The 10,455-nt window shown below is 37.7% G+C and overlaps 1 long non-coding RNA gene across 2 annotated transcripts; it reads left to right on the forward strand.

Moving 5' to 3' along the window:
- The first annotated feature begins 7,148 nt into the window (after positions 1-7,148).
- LOC121790321 lies at positions 7,149-10,220 on the forward strand. Of its 2 annotated transcripts, none has more exons than XR_006048257.1 (5): positions 7,149-7,292; positions 8,121-8,444; positions 8,531-8,590; positions 8,822-8,889; positions 9,575-10,220. It is a non-coding gene; the product is annotated as an uncharacterized LOC121790321 (long non-coding RNA). The 2 variants fall into 2 exon arrangements; XR_006048256.1 differs by having other exon boundaries at positions 8,136-8,444.
- Positions 10,221-10,455: the final 235 nt, after the last annotated feature.

The raw sequence follows: 10,455 nt of genomic DNA on the forward strand, positions 1-10,455 counted from the left end.
CCGGGCGAGGACGCGGCGAGTCTGGGGCGGATAGCGCGGGCGCCTATAGTGGATTGGTGCCCGGCGCGGCTATAGGCGGCGATTTTTTTTTAATTCAATTTAATTCACCTATAAATACACCCCATTCCATTCATTATTTTCACACCGTTTCAACTCTTCATCACTCAAAATTTCTCTCGCTAGAATTTGTGGTCAGAAATGGACAATTTGTGGAGAGACACTTGGAATGTTCTGATTCAACAGGTGCAACATCAGGCCGCCCAAGAAGATGCGGCGGGCTTTTCTAATTATTTACATTGCGATAATTTTAATTATATTTGATTGAAACTAAAAACATTTTAAAATGAAAATTGATTATAAAATTTAGGGGCTATTGGAAGTGCCACCATAGTGGGCGGAAACAAAATTTTGAGGCTATGGACAAAAACTAGGGCGGGGCTATTGGGGTGTCCGCCTTATTGTGGACACCCTAACTTCAATGTTTTTTTGGGTTTTTAGATCAAGGGTATCTATTTCAAACGTGTCTAGGAATTTGAGGCAATTCCGGAGGGATCGATCCTCTAATTATTTAGTTAAGGATATGTGAATCTCATGCTATTCGAACACCTCACTTGGATTATGGTTTTACTTTTTAATTCTTTATCACGTATTTTAGATGTCTCCACCTTTGTGTTTTCTCTTTTGTGCTGATTCCCACAATTCGGAAGTTTAAAATTTAATACTATTTGGTGGTCGCACTATAATTTATGAATATTGCGTTATTTTCATTGATTTGTAGTTTTGTTTGGCAGCATCTCACTTTGTAGAAGAATAATTAATAATGAAACAAAAACTCCTTCTTCCTTTATATTGTAGACTGGTCGATAGATCTATGGTTATAAAAGATTTTTTATTTGATACCTTGTAAAGGTAAGTAATTGATATTCACAATACTTAGATGTGGATAATCTATAACGCACGATTGTTGGTGCTGATCCGAAGTCACTTCCTATTTTGAATTATTGATGACACAGGATAGTTGAAATTTATTCTAGTACAATATATAAGGTCATTCCATAACTATTAACACTCTGCACTCTATTAATTGGAGGACATATAATATCTTAAGCACAAAAAATTAACTAAATTTAAAAGATGTCGGTATTATATAATCTGGATGATAAATCAATAACAAACACGATAATGATACTGATTAATATTTCTTAAAGGGTAGGGATCACAAATGCCATTGTCCTGTTCCCATCAAAAAATGTTTTTGATTTATGAATATCTCAAGTTCATATTATCTTTTTCCTAGATTTAGACTTAGATAGATTATTGCCTATGCAATAATAAAAATCTTGAGTCAGAATAATATGTTAGAAAGTCTCAGGTCGAATTCAACTGGTTGAGTGACATTAAATAGCATGTAATCATCGGTAAAAAGAATATCAACTAAGAAAAGTTATGACGTCATCCATGCGAACATACCTTAATATTTTTTTCTAATTAAGTGTCCGTCAATTTTCGTTCTATTTTTGTAAAATTATAGTATTAAATACTTTTGGAAAACATTCAATGAGATCATCGGGAATGTGGATCTTCAATATACCCTAGGTGGCCGTCACCGTTGTTGTCACATCCATTCTAATTAGGGCATGGATCACCTGCCGTGCCAAATGCACGTCAGAGGATATTGTGCTCATCCACGCCACATATAATTATATGTAAATAAATGAAAATAATCTAAATACATTTTAAACTAATAGAAGATGTTGATGATCACAGCATATCTTGTTTTGCATTTGGTGGATCCATGCCCTTCTAATCGTGGTACATGAATCTGGCTAATAATTGCCATGTCAAGTCAAGTGGGCGTACGAATTGAAGTACCTTTATTATGATTATGGTGATTATTATATAAATATTTGAAAGCGTAAATAATAGTAAGGTGGAATGGCAAGGTAGATCCAAAATATGATTTGAGGAAATATCCCTTTCTTGATTTGATGCATTTTTTCGTAGGGATGTCCTTCTCATTCATTACGCCAACTAATATATTACCAACCATTTTTCAACCTCATTAATTTCATCTTATTATTAACGCAAACTCGTCACTACTAGAAAAATGAGCTGTTCTCACGCTTACAGTATGACACTTCATAAAAGATATCAATATATATATATATATATATATATATATATATATATATATATATATATATATATATATATATATATATATATATATATAGAGTAGTGATCTATGGCAAACACCTCTTAACCATATAACTAGAGAACAAATAATAGCCACAAGATCAAAAAAATCAAGGGCTAATATTAATTTTCGAATTTAATGAGATATTAGCTCCCTCAATCACAAATTTACTCCATAATAACAAGTCAGGGGTACTATTGTCATTGCACAAAAAAATTAGATTATGTAAATTTTTACTTCATTTGAAGGTTAACGGACATGAAGCGAGTGGATCTGATCAAGGAGATCGCGGCGGAGTTCGAGCTGATCGCGAACCGGCTGTCGGAGACGGAGGTGGCGACAGTGGCGTCGGTGGTGGAGCTGGAGCCGCAGCAGCTGGCGGAGATCGCGAAGCGCGCGCAGAAGCTGACCGGGCCGAAGAATGTGAAGCTGAAGACGGTGATCGACAAGTAGCTGCTCGCCGGAATCATCATCCGCTATGGGAATTCCGGCTCGAAATTGAGTTTAATTACTCTTAGGTTGCTGAATGTTGTATGTGAATTCAAGAATTATTGAAGAATTCAGAGCTCTGTTCATCAAAGCTAGAATTTTCCCGAGCAAAGGCGGCGATCGGTTTCAGCTATAAATACGGCGAATTGAGCTACGGAAATTCTTGTAATAATAGTAATTGAAGTTCATCCTCTTCTAATTCGGCTAAATTTTCATTCTTAATTATTTATTTGATCAGAGAGAAATTTGTAAATGCTGATGCTAGAAGGTGTTTGATCAATCTGATTTTACTTCATTCTTGTTTAGAAAACGCTTCACTCTTGTTCACAAAACACATCACTTTTATTCTGATTTTACTTCACTCTTGTTCACAAAACACATCACTCTTATTCTGATTTACTTCACTCTTGTTCACAAAACACATCACTCTTATTCTGATTTTACTTCACTCTTGTTCACAAAACACTTCACTCTTGTTCAGAAAACACTTCACTCTTGTTCACAAAACACTTCACTCTTGTTCAGAAAACACTTCACTCTTGTTCACAAAACACATCACTCTTATTCTGATTTTACTTCACTCTTGTTCACAAAACACATCACTCTTATTCTGATTTTACTTCACTCTTGTTCAGAAAACGCTTCACTCTTGTTCACAAAACGCATCACTCTTACCATGATTTTACTTCACTCTTGTTTACAAAACGCATCACTCTTATTATGATTTTACTTCACTCTTGTTCACAAAACACTTCACTCTTGTTCACAGAACACATTACTCTTATTATGATTTTACTTCACTCTTGTTTACAAAACACATCACTCTTGTTTACAAAACGCATCACTCTTAGCATGATTTTACTTCACTCTTGTTTACAAAACACATCACTCTTACCATGATTTTACTTCACTCTTGTTTACAAAACGCATCACTCTTATTATGATTTTACTTCACTCTTGTTCACAAAACACTTCACTCTTGTTCACAGAACACATCACTCTTATTATGATTTTACTTCACTCTTGTTTACAAAATACATCACTCTTGTTCTGATTTTACTTAGACATGTAATGGGGCATGCATCCTATCTAATGACATGAGCAATGAACGAATCCAACTCAATCCTCGAAACGCCGCCCGCCTCCGTCGCCTCCCTCACGGCGGCGCCCAGCTTCTCCGCCGTCTCCTTAATCCGACACCCTTTTTCCGACGCCATGAATCTCCTCACGACACTCTCAATCAACGACGCCTTCACTACTCCCGCCCTATCCTTCCACTCCCTCACCACAATCTCCGTCTTCAAAACATCTGCAACCAGCGCGGCGTTGCTCAGCTGGTCGGAATGCATAGGCCACGCCGCGATCGCCACCCCGCCGTCATGCTTTCCACGCACGAATTCCACCCCCGCGATCGCGGAAGCAAGACGAGCATTGCGGCTACGCCAGCAGCTGCACCTACGCAGATTTGGAACGAAATCAATGGATATTTGATCGCAGATTTGAAGGAGAAAGAAAGGAAACCTACGCAGATTTAAATTTCATATTGTAATTTCCAAAATACCCTTGGCCTATTTTATATAATTAAAATAAATAATATTTGTTCCATTAAGATGTGTGGCTAAGATTTGTTCTCTAGTTATACACTTAAGATTAGTTATATCTTGATCACTACCCTATATATATATATATATATATATATCCAATAATCACATCAATGTTTCATGACATTTATAATATCTATTATTGCTGCATTTTAAATAAATGTCAAGAGAAGATTCACTTAATGACATTTCCTTTACGTGTCTTATGCTAAATATTAAACCTAAATTTAGATGTAAATTTAAATAGAAAATGTTAATCGGTATTGAGAATAAATATGCTCCTTTTTAGATTAAATAGAATATATTAAAACTATATTCTATTAATGATTAAATTTTGTTTAAAATTACTTTATTCATTATTAAAAATATTAGAAGCACGTTCATAAATTAGGGATAAGATTGCCCTTTTCAATTAATAAACAAATCATACATGTATTGTTTTTACTTTTGTTTTAATACGAATTGCAAATAAAAATATAAAATCAATTCACCAAGCTAGGATATGAATTTCACGGATCCAATATATCAACAATTCCTGCATCAACAAAAAAAAGAACAATATTTTGGAATGAAGTGAAAGAGGACAAGCTAGTGACCAATCACCTTCCTCTTCTCCTCAAATGGTGAGTGGTGGTTAATGACGACCCAAAAAATATTCAATCAGTTACTTCTTCACTTATTGTACACGAATATTAATCTAAGTTTTAATGTATAATTATAAATTTGTAATTTACTCCTTTCTTCTCCTGTACTCCGCTTGTATTTAAAGTAAATATAATGAGCTTCATTGCAAATTGTCATAATTACAGTAAACCTAACCGAATATAATTGTCAAAATTACAGTACAAAATAATCTCTCTTGAGGCCATCCACAACGCTGTTCCTATACCGTTCCTATACCGTTCCTTAAACCACTATTTGAGGGTCCCACTGTACTTTTTTCCTCCATTCCTTAACTAAGGAACGGAACCTGCAACCCTTCGTTCCTTAACCGTTCCTTAACCGTTCCTTAAATTACTATTCATTCAATTTCATTTTTTTTATTTCCAACCCAATTCAATTTAAATAAACACACTTTAATAAAAACAAACACACTTTATTAAAAAACACACAACATTAAAAAAAAATTCAACTTAAACTTAAAAAAAATAAAAAAACACACAATTAAAATCCTAAAAACATAAAAAACACAAAATAAAAAACACACAATTAAACGTGGGAAAATAAAAAAACTACTCCGCCGGCGAATCATCCTCCGGAGGCGGTCGAGGTTGAGGGGGAGTCGGAAGGCCAAGTTGTGATGCCATATACACAATTCCGTTCCACCAGGCCGTGAATTGGGCGTACGAGAAGCGGGAAGTGTCCGCCATTGTGGCGGTCATGTACGCCACCATAAGTGTGTCCGAGCCTCCCCGCGAGCCCGATCCCGAGGCCGACTGGCTTGATTCGCCTCGGCCCTTCCTCGCTCTAGCCGTCTTCGCCGCCTTCGTCCCTTGCGGCCGACGGCGCCCACGGCTGGATCCCCCGTATTCGTCGGGCATTGGATCCCCCGTACCCCCAAACACCTGCGGTGTACCCTCGCTGGCCTCACCGGTGTCACCAGACGAGTAGCGGCCGCTCGCCGTGTGCTTCGTGCGCTTTGAGGTTGAGCCCGAGCTCGAGCGGACACCGCCGGCCCACCTTTCCTCGTCCTTGACGAGCTGCCAAATATCAACATATTTGAACTGTAGGCCGGTGTCCTGGTAGAAGACGCGCAAAGCCGCCCTCAGAATGTCGGCGCCCGAAGCTCCGCTTTGGTAGTTCGCCGCTTCGGCCGCGTAGATGCCGCAAAATTTTTTGACCTGTGCGTCGACTCGGCCAAAGTGAGCACGGAGCATTGTATATTTGCGCTTCCGGGCCCCTTTCGGCTTAGTCTGGTGGTAGACATCACGGACCTTTTCCCAGAAGCACTTGGCGGCTTGTTGGTTCCCGACGATGGGATCGTACGAGACGGTGAGCCAGGCGGTGTACACCGCCTTAGTTTTTTCGTTGTTGTACGGATGTCGGTCCAGATCCTCCAGTTCCTCCTCCTCCTCCTCCTCCTCCTCCTCGGGTGCCTCAGACGCAGCCCTAGAGCTTCCACCGCCTCGGCTTCCTCCCTGGGTGGGTTCTACGGGGATATCCTCCCGAATCTGGGACAAACCCTGAGAAAGCCGCGAGCCGGGTGGTCGAGTGTAGGCATCCACATCGAAAGTGGGTGGTTGGTACCCACCCGGCGTCGCCGACCCCTGGGTGCCCGGCGTCGACGACCCGGAACCACCTAGTGTGTTGTACATGGTCTCCCAATCGCCGAACGCGTTGAGATCCCACCCACCGGAGCCGCCACCGCCGTAATTCCCGTCCCCGGACATTTTGTGAAGGAGATTGAAATAGAAAATTGGAGAGGAATTGATGTTGGTTTGGGAAGAGTAGATGTGTAGTTGTGTGTGAAATGTAATAAATTAGGTGTATTTATAGAATAAGAAAATAAAAATAAAAATAAAAAAATTAAAAAAAAGTTAAAAAAACGGTAATATGACCGTTTAAAAAAAATTTATAAAAATATATTTTTTTAATTTTTTTTTTAATTATTGCGTTATCGCTGACGTGTCCCACTCGCGGGCCGGCGAGTGGGAAGCACGCACGAAGCGGGGAGCGCCACGTCGCCCGAGCACGTGGCGGCACAAGCCGTGCCGCGTTCCGTGCCGTCGGCACGCGGAACGGAATGGGAACGGAATGGGAGCGGAACGGTGCGCTGCAACGCGTTCCGCGGCGAAACCGTTCCGGCGGAACGGCACGCGGAACGCCGGCGGCACGCGTTGCGGGTGCCCTAATAACCTCACCGTTCTTGTCTTTCTCATCCCTGCATCTCTATCATTCTTGACATCTGCCAATCTATTTGAGTCCAAGAATCCAATCGTTGTCTTCTTGTGTCCTCTATCTCGACCGAGGGTTTTTGTGCCGCCGCGCTTTGTCTTCTCTCTCAGGTATTATCTTCCCTTGATCCTAAATCCCTCCAAAATAATCCTAGCTTATCAATTAAGTTTGTTTCTGTAGTTTTTTTTTATAAGAATTTCTATGATAATTTTTTATTGAATGCGAGTTTCTCAATCAGAATCAACTGATAATTGTATAATCAAATAAATATAATGTGGTTGAATGATTGACCTAGGTACAATAAAACTTGATTTTAATTATGACATTTTGTTTAGTTTGATATCGATCAAGTAGAATGAATATCCTCTATTATCTTTTAGATTTGATTTATTAGTAGATTTATTTCAATGTCCTTGTTTGTAGGAGTTCATGCGATTATGTTTAACTGGTAGTAGTAACCTTTTAGATTTAGTTTATCCTTTTGTTATTTAATTATTCTTCCTAGCCAGGGATTTTAATTTGCAGAGTCTTTATCAATTAGGAGTCTGTGTAATTTTGTATAAATACCTCCTTCGAGATTGAATAAATGTATCCAAGGGATCAAATTTTGTGAACGACTGTCCGCCACTGCCTCGTGAAGAGGATTGCTTCTTTGTTACAGACTATTTTATTTCCTTTAGTTATCTTTTGTTTTTCACTCCATATAATAGTTCTTTTTACATATAACGGATTCCCAACTACTTCACTAATGAATAACTTAACTGCTTGTAAATTAGAGCACAACCAGAATAAAAATGATTGTATATATTTAGTATTTTATCTTATCATTTATTATCTAATTTGCTAAGTTGCCAGTATTTCTATATTTTCTATAGATTCGATAGGAATGTAGAGTTTGATGTGTGCACAACCTTAATAAAAAGTTATATTACTCTTAGTTTTCATTATCTTAGGTATTTTACGAGTAATTAAATCTCACTCTGCTGCCGCTGCTGGTATCCTTCTCCACACCTCTCTCCATTTGAGTCCAAAGACATTCCATATCTTTATTCGTGTGCGCTCTCTTTGAGGATTCTACAGATTCACAATGGAGAGTAGTTGTCTCTACTACAGCACGAGCTAAGTATCACATGGAACCAATTATTGATGTCGACACTTACTTACAAAGTAATATTTGTGTTCCTCCTGATAATGTAGAATCTGGTGACTTTGGTTGGGTTCGCGACGATGTCGATGGAATTAAGGTTGACATATAATAACAGGTGATCTCTAAATTTATAATCATTATGTTATTCTAACTTTTTTCAATTCAAAATCAACTTTAAAATGCTTGTAAGAATTATAACAGTTTGGAGCTTGAGAATCCTAAATGCTAACATGGAAAGTGGACATACACTGAGGAGAAAAGGTATAGCTAGATAGATATTCTACAAGTTGAAAAGATATGCATTCTATTTAATGAAGTGATTTTTTTGCTTGATTTGTAGCTTTTTGTGGTAGAATCAAATATTTGTGTGGATAGAATATCTCCAGATTCTCGAGGCTGGGAATGTCTTAGTATTTGATAGTAACATTTGAACGCGTCTCATTTGAACTTTTATATTGATATGTTATGCTGATTTGATTTTTACTTTTGCAGGTATGGCCAATAGAAGTGGACTTAAAGTTTATGAACCAGTTGGGTGGGAATTGAAGCCAATTGGCAGAGTAAGTTGACTAAGTTCCAATAATATACATTTGATTATAACATGAACAAAATAAAAAGAAAGAGAAAGTGTTTGTTGATTATTTGTGTACCTCACAATGTCAAAAATTCCAGCTAAACTAGCTCAGGTGATACTCCTTTTAGATGTGTTCTAAAGAAGGGAACGAAGATCAGATTTTGTGCTATATTTTATATAGAGTAGCTTATAGATGAATGGATAATTGAGGAAATTAGTGAATAAGTGGGCTTTCTAGGTGTCTGCTAACTGTTTGTTATTTCTAGTGAAGCCATGTCATGATGGATGTGTTGATATATGCTTTTTTCAATAAAAAATACCTTAACACTAGTGTGCCATGTTTGTTTATTAATAGAGTTATTTGTTATGGTGGTGGCAGTTCATGGATACAACCATCGATCTTATGAACAAGTCGTTTATTGATCGTTAGCAAAACAAGTCGTTTCCATCGGAGGAGGGACACAATTATTTTGTATCTATTAATAAGAATATGTTGTATATTTTGTGTGAAGGTCTGTACATTTAAGAGTTGATTCAAATGAGCGATATCATTCTAGTGGTGTGTTAGTTAATCATTTGGACGTTTGTTGGCCTAGATTTTGATAGATTGTCCTCTAATTCCATTTACCACTTACAATGGAATCACTTATTTTGTTTTGTTTGTTTTATAGGATAGTGATCATATATCGCAACTGCCTTGGTGAAATTGTGGCGGCTTTCTGTTTGCCGCTAGCTGCAAACTCAGGGCTGGAGGTTGAGATGAAGGCTCTGTTGGAAGGTATCATGAGGGCTAAGAGCTATGGTAGGCATTTATGGATGGAAACGAATGCGGAAATATTGTGTTCAATCCTAGATAAGGGTCACAGCTTGGGCCGGCAGAGACGAGACACACCATGACAGATATCAGAATCGCACTAAGAGTCTCACTAGGAGGATAACACATATCCGGAGAGAAGGCAACAAAGCGGCTGACTTGCTGGCGTCTCTTGGAAATGAGAGTGTGGAGCCAAAGAGATGCACAGGAAGGTCAGCCCCCGGCCACAGTGAGAGCCTTGGTGAGACTTGACCAGATTGGTATGCCTAATTTTAGGTTCACTTTACATTCTTGGCTGTTTTGGTTGCGTGGTGAGGATAGTTTTGATTTTGTTCTTTCTTTCTGTCTAGTTACTTGAGCATAGATTTTTGTTCTTTCATTATGTATAGTTTCTTGGGCACTTCACTTTTGGGTTTGTCGAATTGTAACAATTGGATTTTTGTTATTCAAATTTAGCATTTTATTTGAATCGGTTGTTTATATAAATTTTGTTGGATGGTTAATAGTAATTTAATATGATTTTTTTACATTGAAAGTGGAAATGTAATTATATATTTAATAAAGATGTAAATATAAAAATTTGAAGAACTAAATGTAATTTATAAATATTTATAGGATGAAAATACAAATTATAGCAATTTGTAGGTCAAAAATATAAATCAAATAAATATAGGTGGGAAGTTGTAATAATATATATTTGTGGGGTTTATTTATAAATTTTCGTGCATTTATATAGTG

Source organism: Salvia splendens, unplaced genomic scaffold, assembly GCF_004379255.2.
Source record: "Salvia splendens isolate huo1 unplaced genomic scaffold, SspV2 ctg476, whole genome shotgun sequence".
Classification (NCBI taxonomy): Eukaryota; Viridiplantae; Streptophyta; class Magnoliopsida; order Lamiales; family Lamiaceae; genus Salvia; species Salvia splendens.